Below are 22,939 nucleotides of genomic sequence, written 5' to 3' on the forward strand. Positions count from 1 at the left end.
TTTTAGGCAACAAATAATTTTGGACAATGAGACATGACAGCCCATCTGCTAGGGGCTTCTAGTAAAGGTTTTGTGGGTTTTTGTTTGTTTGCTTCAGGAGAGGTGAGTTGGTTGTTTTACTTTGCTTTGTTTTTGGATCATTGGCTCCTTTAAGACGGTTCACAAAAAAAGATAGTCTCCTATTTTGGATATTATCAAATTGTTACGTGATGCTTGAAACTTCAGAAACCATCTTATAAGAGAAGCCAGACTGAGCAAAAAGCCACACGTCTAACCTAAAATGACATTGAAAAAAAATCTGGATTCTTAAAAGTGTTGTTGTACCATTGATTTAATCAAACTTTGAGCCATTCTACCTTTAAAATTTATATGTGAGTCATAAATTACTTTATTTTTTAAGCCAGTTTGAGTTGAAATTTTCTGTTATTTGCAGCTGAAAGCATGCTAAGTGACCCGGCTACCTTGCAGAATGAGCAATAATGAATGAAGAGCACTTCACACCCAATAATGACTACTATTATTATTTTACGTTTTTTCTCAGTCATTTTTGGGACCTCTTTCTCATTTTTTCTGACTTTTTTGAAACTATCTGGGAATATGTGGTTTCTTATTCCTTTCTATATTCTCCTACATACCTACAGTAGTGTCTGTCAGCAGTGAATGCTTATAAATATATGTTAAATTGAAATAGAATCAAATCTAAGTATCATTACTACTTGTACTACAAGGTCTATTCATGACCTAGGGTGAAGAGGTTTCATTAGCAAAAAAAGAAAATGTTTTATAAAGAATACTATTCAAAAAATCAATTTAATTAATGTAATTTTTATTCAAAAGGATATGTTTTTAGTTCTACAGAAAACTGTAAATTTCTATACACTAGTTTTTAAATGCTGGGGTAGTATTATTTTGAACAACTGACATTTCTAAAACACTGAGAAAAGGAAACTTAGATGAGACAACTTAAAACATGGTAATGTCTTTATAAAGCCAAGCTGTATCCTTAATAAAAATTGATAAATATTAAAATGCACCCAGCTGTTGCCCCAAGTACACTCATACTCTTGGGCGATAGCTTGCGCTTCTGCTTGTATGCTCCCTCTGTCATCAGATAACTTTGCTCTTTTTTTCTGGCTCCAAGAGTCTCTTTAGGCTTCAACATGTAACACAAAAATAAACAAAGTGATGAAATTGAAAGTGGTAAGTTGATTCTACCGATTAATAAATATAACCAGGCTCCTAAGGCCTTTTTCCTTTCCTTTCAGTAAGGTTCAGATACTCATTGTTATTTTTTTTTTTTCTTAAGACCATCTAGAAGAATATTAATGCAATTTTAAAAATCCTGTTACTTCTAGGGAAATAGAATGATTTTCTGGAAAGAGAAAATGGGAAGGAAAGGAACAGGCCTACAAAAAAATGTCTTATTTGGTGGCAAAAACCAAGCTAACACCATTTTATATCACTGTGGCACCCAAGTAAGGCACAGATGTTTTCTTTTCACAACCTCTAACTAAAATTTAAAATTTCCTTCAATCAGAAATATAGGCAGCATCACAATAGTAGGATCAGCGTCGTCTGTGATTTTGTCGCTAATAGAAATCAAAGATTATTTTCATATCTATTTCATTTCTATTGTTGCTGATATTAGAAAGTATCCTTGGCTCTCATTCCCAAATTAGTTATTCCACTTCTAAGTCTTATGTAATGTATTGATAAGGATGCACATATACATCTATGTCACAGTTTTTTTATATATTTTGATAATTGCATGTAATTGTTTTTCTTTGTAATACTATGTACTTTATTTTATGCATTTAAGAACATTATTCTAAAAGGAGTCTGTAGGCTTCACTAGACTTACATGACAGACAGTATTAAGGAATTGAACTGATGGGAGCTGAATACTTCCAGAAATCTAAAAAGCTGGAGGGAGAGCAGCAGTTGGCAAACGCCAAATTTTCTTTCTTTTCATCATATAATATGCTAACTTTTTTTTTTTTTTTTTTGCTTTAAAGCACAGAAATCAAAGTCCTGCACTGTACTACCTACAAATAGTCTTTATTTATTCTGAAAAGATGAAACATTTAAATTGTTATTAATTAATTGTATGTATGTTTTTCTTGTTAATTTTGAATCATAAATATTCTAAGGCTATTATTGAAAGTTCATTATATAGTATTTCTATCAAGGTGATTCTACCTTCAAAGAAAAAGTTTTGAACATAACGACAATTTTTTATTACAATTTCATTGTGTAACCATGAAAAGAAAATAATTCTGGCCGGGCGCGCTGGCTCACGCCTGTAATCCCAGCACTTTGGGAGGCCAAAACGGGCGGATCACGAGGTCAGGAGATCGAGACCATCCTGGCTAACACGGTGAAATCCAGTCTCTACTAAAAATACAAAAAAATTAGCCAGGCATAGTGGCAGGTCCCTGTAGTCCCAGCTACTTGGGAGGCTGAGACAGGAGAATGGCGTGAACCCGGGAGGCGGAGCTTGCAGGGAGCCGCCAGCCTGGGCAACAGAACGAGACTCCGTCTCAAAAAAAAAAAAAAAAAAAAAGGAGAAAAAAGAAAATAATTCTTTTCTTTATCTGCAGTGTGTGTGCGTGTGCATGTGTGTGTGTGATCAAAGATCTAGTTTTAAGTATTTGTACATCATAAAACAGAAAACATTTGGAAATGAATTGTTTTTATCAATCATTAGGGAGTTTAAATAGTTATTTTTCATAGAGGAAAACTCATCCCAAAGCTAGATAGATAAAAAATCGTTTGGCATAAAAAATAATTACAAGATTATAAACTATCCTTTTTTAATGTCTCTCAAACCAAAGGAGTCAGACCCACATGGCTTGAATTCAAGCTTCATCTTTATGATTATTTCCTGATTGACCTTTGCTAGTATTACTAGTGTTATCATGCTTAATAATAGTAAGTGACAACAATTGAGTTTACTATGTGTCAGGCATAGTGGATTTAGCTGAAGATATCAAGACCAAAAAGATATATATAGCAATGGCTCTCAGAGGTTCCATTCTAATAAATAGATACTCTATATTAAAAAAAAAATCAAATAAATATAATTGTTATCAATGAGTAAAAATCACAAGATGTATTATTTAATCACTTAATCTGTACAACAACTCTATGTGGTATTATTATCTCCAATTCATAAAAGGAAGCTTGAATTCAGAGACATGGAGTAATTTGTCCAGTGTCACACTACTATAAGGGAGACACAGAGCTACCAGTATATCAGGAGAGACTTAAATACATGAAGTATTCATAAGTATTCATAAGGGAATAGCTTTATACAATAATCATGTTTACCTTCTTGAAGGAAGAGACTATTTATTCAGCTTTGAAACCATCGTGTCTTGTATATGATAGTAATGCTTAATGAATGAATGAATCTGAGAAATAAAGGAGAACCATTGCAAAACATTGGATACAATTTAAGTAAGAGGCGAAAGATGAGAGAGCAGAAAATATGAGACTCCTACCTTCTTCCAGGAAGCCAAAGATAAGATCACCAGACAGCATATCTTGGAAGAAGAGTATTAAAACAACAATGTATTATTCAAAATTTAGTGAGCATCTATTACATGAGGAGAAAAGACATGTCATCTTGAGCTGTCTGTTTCTAATCTGTTGTCAGTGACTCACAGGAGTTCCGTGTTGAAGGGGATTCTGAGTGGGAAAAAGCTAGCAAATCTGTCATGAGTGAAGCCACAGGGGAAAGTGACAGCCAAGGGTTTGTCATTTGTGGATCCGACGTTCCCAGCACTGTGCTAAGTTTTTATATATTGTCCCTTCTCCTGAGAATCTCAGAATGTGATGAGAGATAAGACCAAATAAACAGAAAAAGTACAGTACAATACAATGTGAGAAGTAGAAGAACAGAGCTATATACAAGATTCTAGGTCCATCTGGAGAAGGTAGTTAAGAGTTCTACTTGGATAAATTAGTAATATGATATATTAGTTATAATCATAATGATAACAGTATATATATAACACTGTCCTAAGCAGTTATGTGTATGAATTCACTAAATTGTCTCAAAAACCAATATGCTATTATTATTCCCATTTTACAGGTGAGAAAATAAAGTCCTAAATAATATAACTTGCCTGAGGTCAAATCCTGGTAGGTAGAGGAGCTGATTTCAAACCCCAGATAGTCTGGCTCCAGGGCCCTGGATGTTAAACATGCAAATATGGGAAAAATACTTTTTATGGTAAAACTGCTTTCAATAATATTCTTTTTCTTAGTAAAAAAATAAGTAATTTGGGACTGCAGTGATTTAAGTTTAACCCATGTAACATTGTTAATGAAACTTCAAAAGCACATGAATCAGTTACACCAATGACATTTACTCCTTTTTGTTTAACTTTTGTTTTCAGTTCAGGGGTCCATGTGCAAGTTTGTTACATAGGTAAACTTGTGTCATGAGGATTTGTTATACAGACTATTTCATGACCCAGGTTTTAAGACTAGTACTCATTAGTTATTTTCCCTGATCCTCTGTGTCCTTCTATCCTTCACCACCCAGTAGGCCCCAGTGTGTGTTGTTTCCCTCCCTGTGGCCATGTGTTCTCATTGTTTAGCTCCCACTTATAAGCGAGAACCTGCAGGGTTTAGTTTTCTGTTCCTGCGTTAGTTTCTAAGGATGATGTCCTCTGGCCCCATCCAGTCCCTGCAAAGGGCATGATCTTATTCTTTTTTATAGCCGCAGAGTATCCCATGGTGTATATGTACCACATTTTCTTTATCCAGTCTATCACTGATGGGCATTCAGGTTGATTCCACATCTTTGCTATTGTGAGTAAATGGGTTCCAATCTCTTGTCATTCTTCAAAGTCAGAGGTTCTCTTTTTGTTTTTGCTTTTGTTTTTAGAAAGTTTAATAGAGTCTTGCTGGAAATATGAAAACTCAAATGCAAACTTTATTAGTTTACAACTTGGAACCAGGGTAACTTCACTCTATAAAATTGTAGAGCAGTTTACAGAAATAAATCATAGGGATGAGCAAGTACATGTTTCTTGGTCTTGTCCAAATTGCTATTAACACACTTCTTGGTAGTTAATATTCATTAAGTCTCTCTAATTAGATAAAACCTATAAATGAAATACACCATGACGCTTGCTTTCATGAAACTTTAACTAGAACGATGTAACAGTTTTAAGAGTTGCACTCATGAAAACCGTTCAAACTGAGCTTTAAAACCAAGTTCATTCCAGGATTTTAAAAAGCCAGAAGCCAATACATCTGCTGCCCAAAGGCATGGAAACCCCTTCTGTATGACAGAAGGGTGGTGGGAAAACTAGAGATCAGGGATCAGAAGTAAAGCATAGTTAATAATCTTAAGTTTATTAATAGCACATATATTAAATACTTGATTCTTGACATTTTACACATTCTCTTAAAAATACATTATGTACTCACCATCCAGATTTAACAGATGTTAACATTTGGCCATATTTGCCTTTTTCTTTTTCTTCTCTCTTTTTTTTTTAACAAAAAATAAGCATTACATACTCTTTATTCTGTTACTCTGTATGAAATCAAGATTCTAACTTGAAGCCCTTTGAAATACAATCATCCAAACCCAAATGTTATTGTGGTAATAGCTCCAAAAGCCTGACCCCAGTATGAATCCCTTTAATCTGCCCAAGAACCAGGTAGGTGGTAGACACAACCAAGCTCATTGTATAGATGAGATAACAGAGGCTAGGGGAGGCTGACATGTGTGATTTGAGCCCAACTCTGTCTAGTTCTGAGACTGACCTTCTCAAAGTGATATGATGCTGTATGTGGGATTCAAATCCTCTCTTTAAGGCCTTTGCTCTTTGAACCATTCTACAGTGTGCAGGAAGAATTTCAGTATTCATCAGCCTGAAGAGTAACCATCCAGTTTCAGGTTCTGCAAAGTCCAGGCCCTATTCCTTCAGCCACTACTGAGCATTTACTATCTGCAAGGCACAGTGCATTGAAAACACAGACCAACCAAAAAGCAATCAATCAGAGGACTGCATGAGTTTACAAGGCTCCTACAAATCTATTTCAGTGCCTTCATTCCTGATGAAGCTGGGATTCACATCATCTCCTGTCACAGGACTGCTTAAGCCCACAACCACCTAGTGCTGCTGTTGATGCCGAGATAAATGCATTTTTTTAACTTTATTATTAATATACCCAAGATCTATTGGTAGAGAGAATCATACTGAGGTTCCTGAGTCACTAGCCTCAACGTCTTGATGATTAAGATGTAATCAACTGTTTTTTTCAGTCTCCTGCTCCACATTTTTCTTATTCTGAGTGACAGGCCTGCCTGGACACTCAGTGGTTATAAGATTCATTTTTTATCATCCCTTTTACTATTTCATTCTGGGGAGAGAATGTTGGCAGATTCATGAATTCTACAAATATTTATACCTCTCTTTTCCAGGCACTGCTATGGGCATCCTTCATAAGGAACAAACCGAACAGTCATAGATATTTGTATTTTAGTCAGGAACAGGAATCAATAAGTAAACTAACAAGCGTGTAGTATGACTGGTGACAAATAAGCAGGAAGCGCATAGATAGGGTAGTTGAGGAAGGTCTCTCTGATTTGGCAGCATCTTGGCAGAAGCAGAATGAAATGAGGGCAAGAACCATGTTTAGATCTAGAAGGAAAAGCTTTCCAGCATAGAAAATAGCAAGTGCAAAGTTCCTGATTCAGGGGAATGCTAGGCATGTTCAAAGCCAACAAAATAGAATGAACCAGGCTGAGTGATAAGAGCTAAGACCAGAGGCTCAGGGCCCAATCATAGCAGGTCTTGCAGGCCATGATATGACTTTAAATTTCAATTTGAGAGATAGGGAAAATCATTAGCTTCTGTAAGTAACATGATCTGATTTACAAAGTTTAAGTGGTAGGGTTAAGACACGTTAGCATTTGATAGGGGAGCACATCAGATTCCACGTGGTGGGTACATCTTCTTAAGTGGTGTGTCTGTTACTGAAACAACAGGAGTTCCTTCTAGGTCCCATTGCTCACTGCACAGAAAGCCAATTCCTGAGACAGCAAATACTGCCAGGAAAGAAGGCTTTTTTGGTTACTGCATCCCAGGAGATGGGAGCAATCTGTTCGGTAACAGATTCCGGTTCCCCAACCCATTTCCCCAGCTGAAACACCTGAATAAAAAAGCCTTCTTCCCTGGCAGTTCTTGTCTCAGTGATTGGCTTTCTATGCAGCAAGCAAAGGGACCTAGACCGAACCCCTTGTGTTCTGGTAATGTGTCTGTCCAGGTGGTCTTCCATCCTAAGCCAGGACTAGCTTTGTGCAGTATACAGGGTGTTACTGTACAATCAAAAATTACCCAAGATGCTTTTTAAAACTGAAGATTTCATGGGCCTCACCCAAGGTGTGATGAAGTAGAATTTCTGTGGCTGAGGCTAAAGAATTTGCATTGTAAACAAGGTGCACTTATGATTCATATGTGCAAGAATGTTGAACTACCGGAATCAGGGAAAACTTTGAAGAGAATGGGATTCTCTATCTGAATTCCAAAGACCAGAAGGAGTTCACTTGAGGTGGGGCAAAAAGCAATGATGGTGAGGATTCCTCAGGGAGAAGAACCATCATGCATAAATACTGAAAGACATAAAATATCAGACATTTCGATTCCTGTGTATGATTTGACATAACTAGAACAGTTTGTTTGTTTTGAGATTTTACCCTGTGCTATACACTTATATCATCTCATTTGATCACCTCCATTACTATTAAAGAGACTTTAAGGAAAAATGCATGTCAGAGAACCAAAGAAACTAAATGGCCTGTTCAAGATTACTCAGCTAGAAAATGGTAAAGACAGAATTCTAGAAAACAGGGTTTAATTCTGAAGCTTATGGTCTTACCCATTAGACAGAGGAGAGTCAAATAATGAAGTCTGAGAGAGAATGGATAAGATCAGGAGGTCCTTGAATGTCTTCCTGTAAACCAAGAAGTTAGAGCATTGACACAAATCTGGGGAGGTTACCTTGAAGAAATTTATGCAAAGGAGTGACACGATCAGAAGTGAACTTTAGTATGATCCTTCTGGCATCCTGACAACTACACCAAAATTGTAGAGGCCAGGAGAAAATTTCCTCTTTACCCTCTGAAACATCCTTGAAAAATCAATTCACAAAAGGCTGATTAATAGGAGAAAAGGCACACAAAATTTACTAACATGTACATGAGATCCTTCAGCATGAAGACCCAAAGATACAAGGGAAATTGTCACTTTTTATACATAGGTTTAACAAACTATGTACGGCTGTGTAGACATATGATCACACAAAAAGGGTATGATCTAATGCTAATAGACTGAGTGGGGAAACCCAGCAAGGCCTGTCTGTTTAGATTCTTCTTGGACTTTCTGCGCAGCATCCCCTTCTTCTGGGTGTGGGGCAGTACTCTGTCTGGGATGGGGTTTCATGACCTACAGTCAAACGAGGTAGGTCAGATCATGTCTCTATGGCTGGTTTTTACACAGAAAGGCGGGGCAAAAGTAAGAGTAATGTTTTTAGGTTTTATGGCTGACTTTGGAGACCTGCCTTGGGGAAGAGGTATTCTAGTTTCTATGGCTAGCCTCAGAGAAGAATGAGACTGAGAGACAGGAGGGCAGGGAAGAACCTTTGCTTCTGAGGCTGCTTCTGAGGCCTTCATTTTAGGATATCATTTTCTGAGTCCCAACATTCAATACAGATAAAAGTAAAGATAATGCTTCAGCTCAGCTCCTCTAGAAAGCAGGACTCGAGGCAAGGGTGAAAGTATTGATGCCTCGTTTGAGAGTTGCATGCCTAGGGTGGTAAGGGTGAAGAAATAAGGTAAGTGTAGGAGGTTGAGTAATGGCCACTCAAAATGTCGGGTCCTGATTCCTGGAACCTGTAAATATTACCTCATAAGGAAAAAGGGGCTTTGTAGATGTGATTGAGTTAAGGATCCTGACATGGGGAGATTACGTGGATCACATGAGTGCCACCTAAATTGAACCACAAACATGTTTTTAAGAGAGAGGAGGAGGGAGATTTGACACACACAGAAGAAGATATGATGATGCAACCATGGGGACAGAGATTGGAGTGCAGCAGTCACAAGTGAGGAAATGCTGGCAGCCCCAGAAGCTGGAAGAGGCAAAAAATAGACTATCTGTGAGAGGCTCCAGAGGGAGTGCAGCCTTGCTGACACCTTGATTTTGCTCCAGTGAACCTGACTTCACACTTCTGGCCTTAAGAACTCAGAGATTTTTAAGCCACCAAGGTTGTACTTTGTTACAGCAACCTTAAAAAACAAATACAGTAATGGAACAAAGACAGGATCTCAAGCAATATGATGTCTTCTTATTCTGGCCACCATTTGACAAAGAACAAAGAAGTGACACAGCAGGTGGGTTGGCAGGTGTAGTTGTGCAGCCCAAGAGACTTCTCCAGAAGATATGCAAGGAGAAGCCATGCCCCAGAACAGCCCATGGAAGGAAAAGAGGAAAAGCATTTATGCCATCCAGCTCCTTGGCAACTACTTAGGAAGCCTGATTCCACACCCCAGGGTGTGTGTTTGCATCTGTAAATGCAGAAATGTAGGAGTTACTTAATGCAAATAGGACTCAGCATGTGGTGCAAGAGAGTCATGCAAATCTGAGCCTTCAATCCAGATTCCGTCTGGACTGGGAGCTCACCAAGAGTGCCAGGAAAGGTGATGATGGGGTGACACATTTGGCAAGAAGAAAGTAGTCGAGGAAACCTGAGAAGGTGCACAAGATTTGTATGTGGTACAGGGGATGAAGTGAAAATGACAATGTACTCAGAGATGTGAAGGAGATAAAGTCCAGAGGTCTTTCTGATGAGTGTGATATACAGACTTGTAGTTAATCAAATGACCATTGGAATCGAACTTATTTGGTTTCAAATCTTAGCTCTATGACCCACTCCATATGTGATCAAGGATGATTTGTTTGATCTCTCAGAGTCTTGGTTTCTTACCATCTGTAAAATGAAAATAATAATATGTACTTTGCAGGGTTCTTGTGAAACACTACGTGCAAAGCATTTATCACAGTGTTTGGCACATAGCACTTGCTAAATAAAAATATGGAATGACACTTATTGTTGTCATGATTGCATGTAGTGAGTGAAGCAGAGGAAAGAATCTATCTAGTATGTCATTTGGAAGTCAGGCTTGGGCAAATGAGAAGACGTTAGGAAAGGGAGAAAGCTTGACAAGGGAGAAAATTAGAAACTGGTAGGCATCTACATACAGATGGATTTTCTCAGAGCAACTTCACTGTTTTCCTTGACCACCTAGACCACTATGAAAAGGAGAAAGGAACTATTCACTGAACTATTCACAGACACATGTCAAACACTAGCTCTCTACATTACAATTGTTATTTCATTTGTTTTTACAACAACCCTTTGGTTTGAGGTGGCTTGCTATCCTTTATAGAAGAAGAATCTGAGGCATAGGAGCATAAGTGACTTTGTTAAGGTCTCCTAGTTAATACTTAGTAGAAACAGAGCACCAACCTAGATGTCTCTGATTTCAAGACCTGGGTTCCAACCAGGTTGGATATGCCCAGTATATTCATCATACAGGCTCAATTGTACAGAAAAGACATATTCTAGAGCCAGGTAGTCAATAAAGGCATTCAAATCTATTAAAATAATATTGCACCTGAAAACACCAAATGCTGACAACAGCACAGAGTAACTGGAACTCTCATACACTGTTGATGGATGTATAAATTGGGACCATTCTGGAAAACTGCTAAGCAGTATTCGCCTATGGCTAGAAGTCTTCCCATTCTACAACTATTTCTATTTCTGGGCTTCTTCCCCAGTGTTTATGTCCACCAAAAAATGTTCAACTCAGCTTTAGTCATAATATCCAACTGCTGGGAACAGCCTAAATGTCCCTCAACCATAGGTTGGGTACATACACATGTGTGGTCCTGGCATGGAGTACTACAAAGCAATTTTTGAACTACTGGTACACACAAAAATGTAAATGAATCTTTCAGATAAAATGTTGGACAAATAAAGTTAGATATAAATAAAAGAATATACACTATGAGCCCATTTATGGTAAGAACAGGCAAAATAATAGTAATAGAAGAAGTTGGGGGCAAAGGTGCTGCTGACTTGGAGGGGGTGATGAGAGCTGTCTATGGTGCTGAAATGTTTTTTGTCTCGGGGTGGTGGTTAGATAGGTGTACACATTTGTAAAAATTGATCAATGTATATACTTAAGATTTGCACACTTTATTTTATGTAAGTTGTATCTCAACAAAAATTTAAAACATTGAGAGGGCTAATGAAATCTGGCCAGTAGGCGCTCAATCATCTTCCTCTGATAAGACTGAGTTCCATCTTAATCGGATCTGTCTTGCCCTTTTATCTCCTGTACCTGGCACGTAGATCTCAACAACCATTTATACAAAAAATGGGTATGCACCTGCGGTATTAAGCAAGTTCCCACACATCCTCAAGCACATCCCTCCCTGTTCTTTTTTTTTTTTTTTTGAGATAGTCCTGCTCTGTCACCTAGGCTGGAGTGCAGTGGCGTGATCTCGGGTCACTGCAAGCTCCATCTCCCAGGTTCACGCCATTCTCCTGCCTCAGCCTCCCAAGTAGCTGGGACTACAGGCGCCTGCCACCACGCCCAGCTAATTTTTTTGTGTTTTTAGTAGAGACGGGGTTTCATCGTGTTAGCCAGGATGGTCTTGATCTCCTGACCTCATGATCCGCCTGTCTCGGCCTCCCAAAGTGCTGGGATTACAGGCGTGAGCCACCGCGCCTGGTCCCTCCCTGTTTCTTAAGTGAATCTTAGACTGGGGTGGCATCATGCTCTGAAGCTCAAGAGGTGGTGGGATCCTCCCCATACTTGACCATACTTTCATTAGAAGAAATAAACCATAAAACCAAGTAGCAGTTTTGCAGTATGACACAGCAGTATTGCTTGCATTAGGCCAATTTTCCACTTATGACAGCAGTAATAGCACTAAAAGCCAATAAAAGCGGTCTGTTCGTTCAGAGATCAGCTTTTATGGCTTATTCTAAATATTATCAAGTGAATCAAGAGCCGTCATTATAGTGTCTAAAAAGCCTTCATACCTTGTAAGCAAACAGTGTGACTTTGACAAATAATCATTAGCATGCCTGTGTGAGGCCAGTGCTGGGGAAAAAAAGTCAAATAACAGATATTTCCATTTACATAAGTCATTAAGGTATTGTTGGTTAGTTTCAGAAAAAACAAAATGGATTTCATATGTAAAATGATATACTATCACTTTCAACAATTCCAGTATTTTTTGTATTGTATTTCCAGGCAGCTGGAGATAAGGGCTCTGTTCATTGTTTCACCCTTCTCAGTCCTTAGGAACATATCAGGAAAGTTTGATAAAACTACTGAGGTCTCAGCTAATCACACAGACTCAGCCAATGTTTCTCAAGTCTCATTGAAAATAAATCTCAATAATTCTGATTTCACTCATTTCAAATTTGATAATTATTCATGAATGCCATGCTAAAAATTATGTGTGTATGAAGAGTTCCTTAAGAAATAATTTTAAAAATCCAGTGAAAAACCAAGGCATGTTTACCTTATTAATGTGAGGATTTCTCATTGATTACGGTTGAGAACATAAACTTTCTGGAGTGTCATTTGACAAAACTGCAATCTATTTTGAAGGATTTGTCAATTTTTTTCTGTGTTGGGGCAGATAGTAAATATTTTTGGCTTTGTGGGTCATGTCGTCTTTGTCACAACTATTCAATTCTGCCATTATGGTGTGACAACACAGATAATACATAAATTAATGAGCACGACTGTGTTCCAACAAAACTTGACTTGCAAAAACAATGCAGTAGGCCATACATAGACCATGGGTCACAGTTTATCGACCTCTACATTAGATTATTAGAAAGCAAATGAAGGCAAATCCACCATGGTATCCTCAGGTAGGTGTCTAACACAAAGCACAGATTAGATATTTGATAAATATTTACTAAATAAATAAACACTGAGTGAATCATAGTTCTTAAAAGTTCATATAATTCATTGGCCAGCCACTTCTAGATATTATCCTAAAAAATTAATGAGAGGCATATGCAAAAGATTTGTTATGGGTATTTGTTGCAATGTTTATTTATAATCATAAGACAATAGAATTAGCACACATTTCCAGAAGTAGGAAAGTGGATGAAGAAAGCATGTTCATAAGGTGGAATAATATGCAGTTATTTAAAATGACAGTATGCAAAATTAGAAGAATAATATTTAATGCTTTTAAAATAGCTTTAAATACACTGAGTGAAAAATTGTACTAAAAGAAAGTATTTTTCACTGAACAAATATTTATTGAACACCTGCTATATACCAAACATTATTCTAGACATTGGAATTCAGCAAGAAAAAAACTGGCAAAACTCCTGTCCACATAAGTTATATTATCTTATTATCTTAATTATAATTGTATTTTTGTTAAAGAGAATATATATACATTTTTTTTTAAGTTTGAAATGTTCTTCATCAAAATATTTTTAAAAGTTTATTGTGGGAGAATAAAATCATGGGTAATTCCATTTATTTTGATTAAGAATATTAATCAAAGCTGATTAGTTACCATGATTTGCATCAACAATGAGCAGTCTGATTTTAAGTAATTATTGCCTAATTAAACACAGGGTACAATTTGAGTTTTAGCATATTTTAGCAGAAAAGTTCTTATTTTAAATGAAATTTATTTACCAGGTCCTCATATAGCACTTATTATATGCTATAAACTTCTCAAAGTACTTCTCAACTTATTTAATTGTACTTCACAATTTATTTAATCCTTTCAACAACCCTTTAAGGTAAGTATTATTATCTATGATGAACAGATGAGGAAGCTGAGGCATGGGAGGTTGAGTAAATGACTTGCCCAAGTCACAGAGCTAATGAGTGACAAGTCCAGGATTTAAACATAGCAGTGCAGTGCCAAGGACTGTATTCCCTGTTTTCTTTTTTTTTTTTTTTTTGAGACAGGGTCTTGCTTTATCCCCTAGGCTCTGGAATGCAGTGTCATGATCACAGCTCAGTGCAGCCTTGACCTCCTGGGCTCAAACGATCCTCCCACCTCAGCCTCCCAAGTAGCTGGGACTACAAGCACATGCCACCACACCCAACTGATTTTATTTTTATTTTCTGAAGAGATGAGGTCTTACTATGTTGCCCGGGCTGGGCTCAAGTGATCCTCCTACCTCAGCCTGCCAAAGTGCTGAGATGACAGGTGTAAGTCACTGCACCTGTAATAATTAAGAATAATTATTAAAAATATTAAGAATAATTAAGATTATTCTTAATCATCATGAATACTATTCAGAAGCATAATACATAAAACAGGCAATAGTTTATTAACTTTTTTGTAAGTTAAAATTCTAATATTTAAATGACTATAAAGTCAGTGAGAATGGTGACTACAACAACTTCTGTTTGGAGGTTATAAATAACAGCTGCAGGCTTATATCACGTGAAGTGGTGGTTTCCTTTGAATTTCTGTAGTTTCCTTTGAGAGACAAGGTACCGAGAATCTTTATTCTCACAGATAAATAGTTTCAAACAGTAATAGATTTTATTTCCCCTTTTTATATAACTCATTTTGACAAACTGGTAAAGTTCTTTAACAGAACAAATCCAGAGTTTACAGAAAGAATAGGACATTTGGGTTTTAAAGTTACATCACTAGCAATATCTAGTAGTTTTTATAATATTCCTTAATACGTATTCAATTTGGAAGTTTCCTTTTTAAAATATTTTTATATTTATTTTAAGTTCCAACGTACATGTGCAGGATGTGCAGGTTTGTTACATAGGTGAACGTGTGCCATGGTGATTGGCTGCGCCTAACAATCCATCACCTAGGTATTAAGCCCCGCAGGCGTTAGCTATTTATCCTGATGCTCTCCCTCCCCACCACTCCATCCCCAACAGGTCCCAGTGTGTGTTGTTTCCCACCCTGTGTCCATGTGTTCTCATTGTTCAGCTCCCACTTATAAGTGAGAACATGCAGTGTTTGGTTTTCTGTTCAATTTGGAAGTTTCTTACTAAGTTCTTCAGTGAACTTAACAATTATTTGAAGAAAAACACTTTTCAAATATATCTTGTAACGCTAAGTTGATGAACAATGTCATTAAAAAATTATATATCAGTGCTCATTTCTGTCACATACTCATTCCATATTTCAAGATAATTAAGCTTATTTTGTCAAATATGATGATTCTAAACCTTGTTTCATTTCCATAAGTGATAATGTATATGCAATCGAAAGCTCCAAAATATTAAAATTTGAGTTTCCTGGTTTAACTACCTGAGATTATTTAAAAATATCAACTGTCTTTCTCTACACACACACAAACACTCACATCCCCCATCCCCCACACGTATGTATGAAACCATAATTTCACATTATTTTCTAAAGGTATTTCTTTAGCCCAGGCACACACACACAAACACACACACACGGAGGCTTAATTTCTTATTTTTATTTATAATATTAATAATGGCATCTTTGTTTTGAGAGCAGCCAATAAATTTTAGCATCAAAAAGAAAATTCTGGGTTGGGTTCACTGGTGCCTGCCTGTGGTTGCTCTGGGGGCCAAGGAGGGAGAATGACTTGAGCCCAGGAGTTTGAGGCTTCAATAAGCCACAATTGTGCCACTGCACTCCAGCGTAGGCAATAGAGTGAGATTCTGCCTTGGAGGAAAAAAAAAAAAACACCAGAAAAATAAAGGAAATTCTGAACCTCTTTCTACATTTGACTGCTAAACAAATCTGAAAATCTGAAAAAGCTACTCTTTAAAAACTGGGATTGATTAGTAATGCCTGCCATTGGCACAGGCCTGCGGAATGGCAGCAAGTGTGTGCCAAGTCCATCTGTACCTTGCCTTTTTCTCCTTTGATACTGTCAAAATGCTCTTATAAACCAAATACAAGACCTGCATTTCTTTTTTTTAATGTCCTCATAGCTCAAGTGTTTCACTAGGTTTGACCTTTTCCCAATTAGGTGATATAACTGTATTATCTGGAGTTTACTGTTTTAGGGAGGATTTTTCTGGACGATCTCCTGGGTGATGGCAATGATCCCAAAAACTCCTGGAGAGAAACAATTCTGTGATCTCATCCTGAAGCTTTTAAGACTTCCCTTTGGATTAAAGGTCTTAGCATCTCATTTTTATGAAGAAAAAAAGAGGTGATAAGTACTATATAAACACATATTTTCTTTAGAGTAGTCTTCAGAGAAATTGTTGAGTCGACTAAGATTTAATGAACTCACTGGGCTTAGCACACTTGCTATTCCATCTCTGGGGACAAACATTCACGTCTGCATGAAACCTCATGCATACCTTTCAAGTCTCAGTGATCACCGGGATGAATCTTAGGTTTGTCAGTCCTTTTAGGATTGTATTCATCTTCCTTGTACGGCAGCCTTTCCCAGACAAAACTTGGGTCACTGGCTGGACTTCCCTTGACAACAGGTAGGCAGGACGGTGAGGAGGATATTTGGAGGTGGAGTGATAACAGAGGAAGTGATTTGACCTGGACTGAGGCCTAAAGGATGCCAATTAGAATACACAGGGCCATAAATGACTCCTCAGAGTTTTTGCAGAATGTTAGTTGCTAGCGGTCTCCTTAGAATTTTGTTTCAGTGATTTCCTCTGGTCTCTTTTTTATTTCCTTTCCTTCCCAAAGTCTTGCCGAAAGAAAATTCTAACTTTGTGAAACAAGCAATATTCATTTATCCTTTCCAATGGGAACCTGGAGGAAAGTATGGGGAAATTAGAGGAAGGATACTAGTGTTTGTACATTCCAGCAATGCAATGTATTCTATCTAAACTCAAAATTCAAAATATGCTGAACAGTTTTTTATAAAGTTAAACATGCACTTGCCATTTGACTGGGCAATTCTACTCCTAGGTATTTACCCAAGAGAAATAAAAACATATGTCCACATAAAGACCTGCACGGGAATGTTTATAGCAGCTTTATTCATATTACCTAAAAACAGGAAACATCCAAACATCCATCAGAGGAGAACAGATAAACAAATTGTGGTTTATTCATACAGTGGATTATGCCCAAGCATTGCAAATGAATGAACTCAACAACACGGATGAATCTCAAAAGCATTATATGGAGCGAAAGAAGCCAGACACAAAAGAGTACATAGTGTATGAAATCCTAGAAAAGGCAAATGTAATCTATAGTAGCAGAAAGTGGTTGCCTGGGGCTGGCTGGTAAGGGTGTGATGATTGCAAAGGAGTGTAAAGGAGCATCTTGGGGAGATAGAAATATTTTTCATTTTAATTGTGATGGTGTGCCCTTTTGTCAAACCCCCACTATGCATTTGGAATGGGTACATTTTATTGTATGTACATTACATATACTTAGGACAAAATAAATGTGCTGAGCAACTCTTGGCATGTGATATTTAGGGATTGTTGTTATTTCCTTAAAAAGTGTAAGCCATAGCCAGCCACCGTGGCTCACGCCTGTAATCCCAGCAGTTTGGGAGGCTGAGGCTAGTGGATCACCTGAAGTTAGGAGTTCAAGATCAACCTGGTCAACATGGTGAAACCCTGTCTCTACAAAAATACAAAAATTTGCTAGGCATGATGGCAGGTGCTTGTAATCCTAGCCATTTGGGAGGCTGAGGCGAGAGAATCACTTGAACCTGGGAGGTGGAGGTTGCAGTGAGCCAAGATCATGCCATTCCACTCCGGCTTAGGTGACAGAGCAAGACTCGTCTGGAAAAAAAGGAAGAAGTGTGAGCCATAGCAATTTTGGCCACTGTGATTTAGTGCTACATTTTCATTCTTTCAGATGCTCAGATTCAAGGCTCTGCTGTACCCCTAACTCCAGAGACCTCCTTACATGAGTCAGTCACTTGCCTGGGTCTGTTGTTTTGGCTATAAGATGAAAGTAATGGATCAACCAGAATTTGCCAACTGGTGGCCTATGAGTCAAATTTGCTCAACATTTGCAAGGCCAGGGTGATGTTCATTAAACAGTTAAGTAAATTAACATTTAAAAATCAAAAATTTATCGTAGAAATTCCAGACTTCTGGCTTCTCTGAAGAACAAATTTGATGATACTGAATCTGCATCCCAAATGGTTCCAGTGAGCCGGAGGTGATTAGCCACCACACAGTTTATTTGTGCATAATGCTCTCCAGTTTACTCTGCTTCCTACCAGGTCCTTTCAATGATTTACATACCTACCTAGTCCTGGTCATTTTGAGTTTGCAAACCCTAAAGTAGATCAATGATAAATAACAGATTCTGAAGATAATTAGGTTGGTGCAAAAGTCATTGCTGCTTTTGCCATACTTTTAAATGGCAAAAACCACAATGACTTTTGCACCAATTTAGTATAAACAACTTCCCAGCTTTGAAAAATGGCCTATTATTTAATTTATTGTTTTTCTTTATTCTCAGTATTTCTTTTTTATTATTCTACTTTAAGTTCTGGGATACATGTGCAGAACGTGCAGGTTTGTTACATAGGTATACATGTGCCATGGCGGTTTGCTGCACCCATCAACCCATCATCTACATTAGGTATTTCTCCAAATGCTATCCCTCCCCTAGACCTCCATCCCCTGGCAGGGCCCAGTGTATGATGTTCCCCTCCCTGTGTCCATGCGTTCTAATTGTTCAACTGCCACTTAGGAGTGAGAACGTGTGTTTTTGGTTTTTGGTTCCTGTGTTAGTTTGCTGAGAATGATGGTTTCCAGCTTCATCGATGTCCCAGCAAAGGACATGAACTCGTCCTTTTTATGGTTGCATAGTATTCCATGGTGTATTTTAAAAATAAAATTTTAATATACTAAAAATCCATCCCAGGAAGTCACTCACTCATGTATATACATAGAGAAAACACTGGCCAACTGTGAAATTCCAGCCAACCTTCTGCAAACACTGAACTCAGACTAAGAAAGTGGCCATGTATGTACGTACTTGAGAAAGTTTCGGTAATTAAAGTACCCCAGTACTGACAATAATGAGAGGTAGCCACTGTCAACAAGTGAATGAAACACAAAACTTAGCGCTTAAACAGATCTTGTAATTTATATGTGTTTGGTCTGTGTTTTTCTTTTCTTTTTAAAAAAATTTAATATTAGTTTAGGGATCGGGGTCATATGCTCTTTATACAACTATTTTTGGAAGCTGTTTTTATTTATTTCTCATGCTTTGAAATATTTTGTAATATGGTGGCATTTGCTGTACCTTAGAAACTTGAAAGAACTCATTTGTAAAACCAACTGATCATTGAGACTTTCACCACTTTTTTTCAAAGTTGTTAGTCTATTCTACTTGTCTACATATTCCAAATTTCAAAATAATCAAACATTTCAAATTTATGTGCATAATGCTGTGGCTGGCATCATTGGATTTCTTCAACATTGTATTTTTGCTGATCTTCATTACCTGAAGAAAAAATAAACTCATGGATTTATTTATCACTGTATTCTTGTCCAGTTCTTTTTCTCGATCTGTTTTCCCTTCCTTTTCTTTATTTAAGGATCATTTTCTTTTTCAAATTTCTTGAGATGAATATTTATTTCAGTTATTGTCACTTAAGAATAGTAATTTTTCTAAGTTTATATTTGACTCCTTCCTTAAGTTTGGATATTTAGTGTTATCACGGCCTTTGTTTTCTAAATGAGATGTAATTTTGTTTAAATTTCTTCTTTGCCTTTTTAGCAATTTGGAGAATAATATTTAAAAGTTCGATAGACTAGGTATTTTTTAAAACAGTTTTGTCATTAATTCCTAGTTTTTTGCCACTATATTAAATATAGCTAGTACATATTCTGCTGTTAAAACAAAAACCTTAGACAAATTAAATTAACAGACTTTAATTGAACAAAGAAAATGTCATGAATTGGGCAGCCCCTGACCCAAAATTGGTTCAGAGAGACTCCAAACCTGCTTCATGGTCAAAGAATATTTATGGACAGAAAAAAGAAAATGATATACAGAAAATGGAAGTGAGTTACAGAAACAGCCAGATTGACTAGAGTTCAGCATTTGCCTTACTTGGTTAGAACAGTTGACTGCCTTTGATTGGCCAAAACTCAGGGATTGCGACCTACGTAGGTTACATGGTGTTTATGTATCCAGATAGGTTACAGTTCAGTATATTCATAGAAACCTTTAGCTCGAATGTGAAATGTATAACAAGTCAGCTTTAGGCTACACTTAATTTAACACTGCTTTTTGGAATTTATTTCTTTTTATGACCTAGCCTGTAATTGATAATTATTAATTTTTGTGAGTATTGAGTGTGGATATTCCAAATAAATATATTCCACAGATGATTAAAATTAATACCTATTTATCTGATATGTCAGCCTTGTAAATATTATTATTCCACTCTTTATTCTTTATATATGTATATTTTTTTAACTTTTGATAGGCTGATAAAGGGACAATAATATATCTTATCACAACACAATTTTTTCTATTTATTTTTTTATTTAACCTTTGTAATATACAAGAAGGTTAAGATTTTTCCTGGCTCAAAGGAGAGCACTAAATTTTAATTGCTTCCATTGTCAATGATTAATAGTGGCCATACATAACATGTGCTCCAGAAAAAATAATTCTTATGAATTGAGATTTTATAAATGTATTGATACAAAATATTTAGTAAGAATAGTTTGATTATTTTGTAAATGAAGGAAAATATTTATGAAGCAAATAATCAGATATAAAGTAGATACTTCATTGAAGTATTTCTCTAAAGCAGTTGCCAAAATCAATAGATTTTAAAGAGAAGCTTTTAAAAATTAGCTGCAAAAACAAAAGAAGAGAGATACTGAAAATTTATTGGTTTGACAAAGAAAGCTACATGTCAATATACATTTGTCCAAACCCATAGTGAACCCAAATGTGAACTATGGCCTTGGAGTGATGATGTGTCAGTGCAAGTTTATCAACTATAACAAATGCAACATTCTGGTGAGGATCTTTTTTTTTTTTTTTTTTTTTTTTTTTTTTTTTTTTTTTTTTTTTTTTTTTTTTAAGAGGGAGTCTTGCTCTGTCACCCAGGCTGGAGTGCAGTGACGCGATCTCGGCTCACTGCCACCTCCGCCTCCCGGGTTCAAGTGATTCTCCTGCTTCAGCCTCCCAAGTAGCTGGGACTACAGGTGCACACAACCACGCCTACCTAATTTTTTGTGTTTTAGTAGAGACAGTGTTTCTCCGTGTTGCCCAGGCTGGTCGCGAACTCCTGCGCTCAGGCAATTCGCCTGCCATGGCCTTCCAAAGTGCTGGGATTACAGGTGTGAGCTACTGCGCCTGTAGTTTTAATAATACTGCGGCCGGGCAGTTTTGATAATAAGGTCGCCGTGCATGCGTGGGGGCAGGAGTATATGCGATATCTCTGCACCTTCCGCCCAATTTTGCAGTGAACCAAGTCCTTAAATATTGCAGAAGAAGAAAAAAGAGGGTGGGGCAGGAGAAAAGGGAGGAGAAAGGGGAGGAGAAAGGGGAGGAGAAAGGAAAGGAAAGGAGAAAGGAAAGGAGAAAAGGAAAGGAAGGGAAGGGGAAGGGAAGAAAAGGAAAGGAAATTGGGCCCTTGACTCAAATTTTCAAGTCCACTTTTCAAAAAGTTATCTGGATACATTAGGACTCATATTGAATTTCCATTTTTTATTTAACAAAACTTGTTTCCTAAAAACAACTTCACTCTCACCCACTGAAGACCCTTTATCTTAAATCGTTTACTGTGAAGCTGCAATAAAATAAAATGTTATTTTAGGCTGGGCGCGGTGGCTCCCGCCTGTAATCCTAGCGCTTTGGGAGGCCGAGGCGGGCGGATCACGAGGTCAGGAGATCGAGACCATCCTGGCTAACACGGCGAAACCTCGTCTCTACTAAAAAAATTACAAAAAATCAGCTGGGCGTGGTAGTGGGCGCCTGTAGTCCCAGCTACTCGGGAGGCTGAGGCAGGACTCTGGATCACGTGAGCCTAGGGGATCCAGGCTGCAGTGAGCCATGATTGTGCCCCTGCTCTCCAGCCTGGGTGACAGAAATGAGACCCTGTCTCTAAATAAATAAATAATAATATAATATAAAAATATATATCTTTATGATAAGTAGAGAAGCAAAGCAGTTACAGTTGCCCTAAAATGTTTATATTTAATAATGATTACAGTTTAGTCAAAACCGTGTTGAACTATATAAATTAAAAATTTGACATTAGAAGTGCAGAATTAAATATAAGTCACAATAGATAAATCAACTCACAAAAATACATAGCTAAAAATAAGTTCCTCCTTCAATAAAAAGACAGAAATGTTTGTAATTATTTCTAATAAAGCAACATTCTGCTTAAGGCTACTAAACTGAAGAAAAAGATATAGTAACCAAAATAGTGTGAGAGACTGGTTCAATAAACTTGGTTGGAAAGACAAAGAGATTTCACATTCTCTTTTCTGAATAAGCAAACTAATTTGGTGATATGATTAGGCTTTGTGTCCCTACCTAAATCTCATGTTAAACTGTAATCTCCATAATTTCCATGTGTCACAAGAGAGACGAGGTGGAGGTAATTGGATCATGGGGGCAGCTTCCCCTATGCTGCCCTCCTGACAGTGAGTAAGTCTCACTTGAGATCTGATGGTTTTATAAGCGTCTGGCATTTCCCCTGTTGGCACTCATTCTCTCTCCTGGCACCCTGTGAAGAGGTGCCTCCCATGATGATTATAAGTTTCCTGAGGCTTCCCCAGCCATGCTGAACTGTAGTCAATTAAATCTCTTTTCTTTGTAAATTACCCAGTCTTGGGCAGTTCTTTACAACAGTGTGAGAATGGACTAATACATTTGGTAAGGTGCAAAACACATGGAGAAAATGTCCCTTA

The 22,939-nt window shown here is 37.2% G+C and overlaps 1 protein-coding gene and 1 long non-coding RNA gene across 3 annotated transcripts in view; one reads left to right on the forward strand and one right to left on the reverse strand.

The window, feature by feature from the left end:
• LOC119625689 (uncharacterized) overlaps positions 1 to 22,939 on the reverse strand; it is a 381,097-nt gene that overhangs the window by 94,548 nt on the left and 263,610 nt on the right. Inside the window, exon 7 of the long non-coding RNA XR_012090503.1 lies at positions 4,131 to 4,195. This is a non-coding gene — a long non-coding RNA (uncharacterized lncRNA). The remainder of the gene's footprint in view (positions 1 to 4,130; positions 4,196 to 22,939) is intronic.
• The window catches only part of MDFIC2 (MyoD family inhibitor domain containing 2), a 112,191-nt gene that overhangs the window by 17,705 nt on the left and 71,547 nt on the right, over positions 1 to 22,939 (forward strand). The gene's annotated exons all lie outside the window — the stretch shown is intronic.

Source organism: Chlorocebus sabaeus, chromosome 22, assembly GCF_047675955.1.
Source record: "Chlorocebus sabaeus isolate Y175 chromosome 22, mChlSab1.0.hap1, whole genome shotgun sequence".
NCBI lineage: Eukaryota > Metazoa > Chordata > Mammalia > Primates > Cercopithecidae > Chlorocebus > Chlorocebus sabaeus.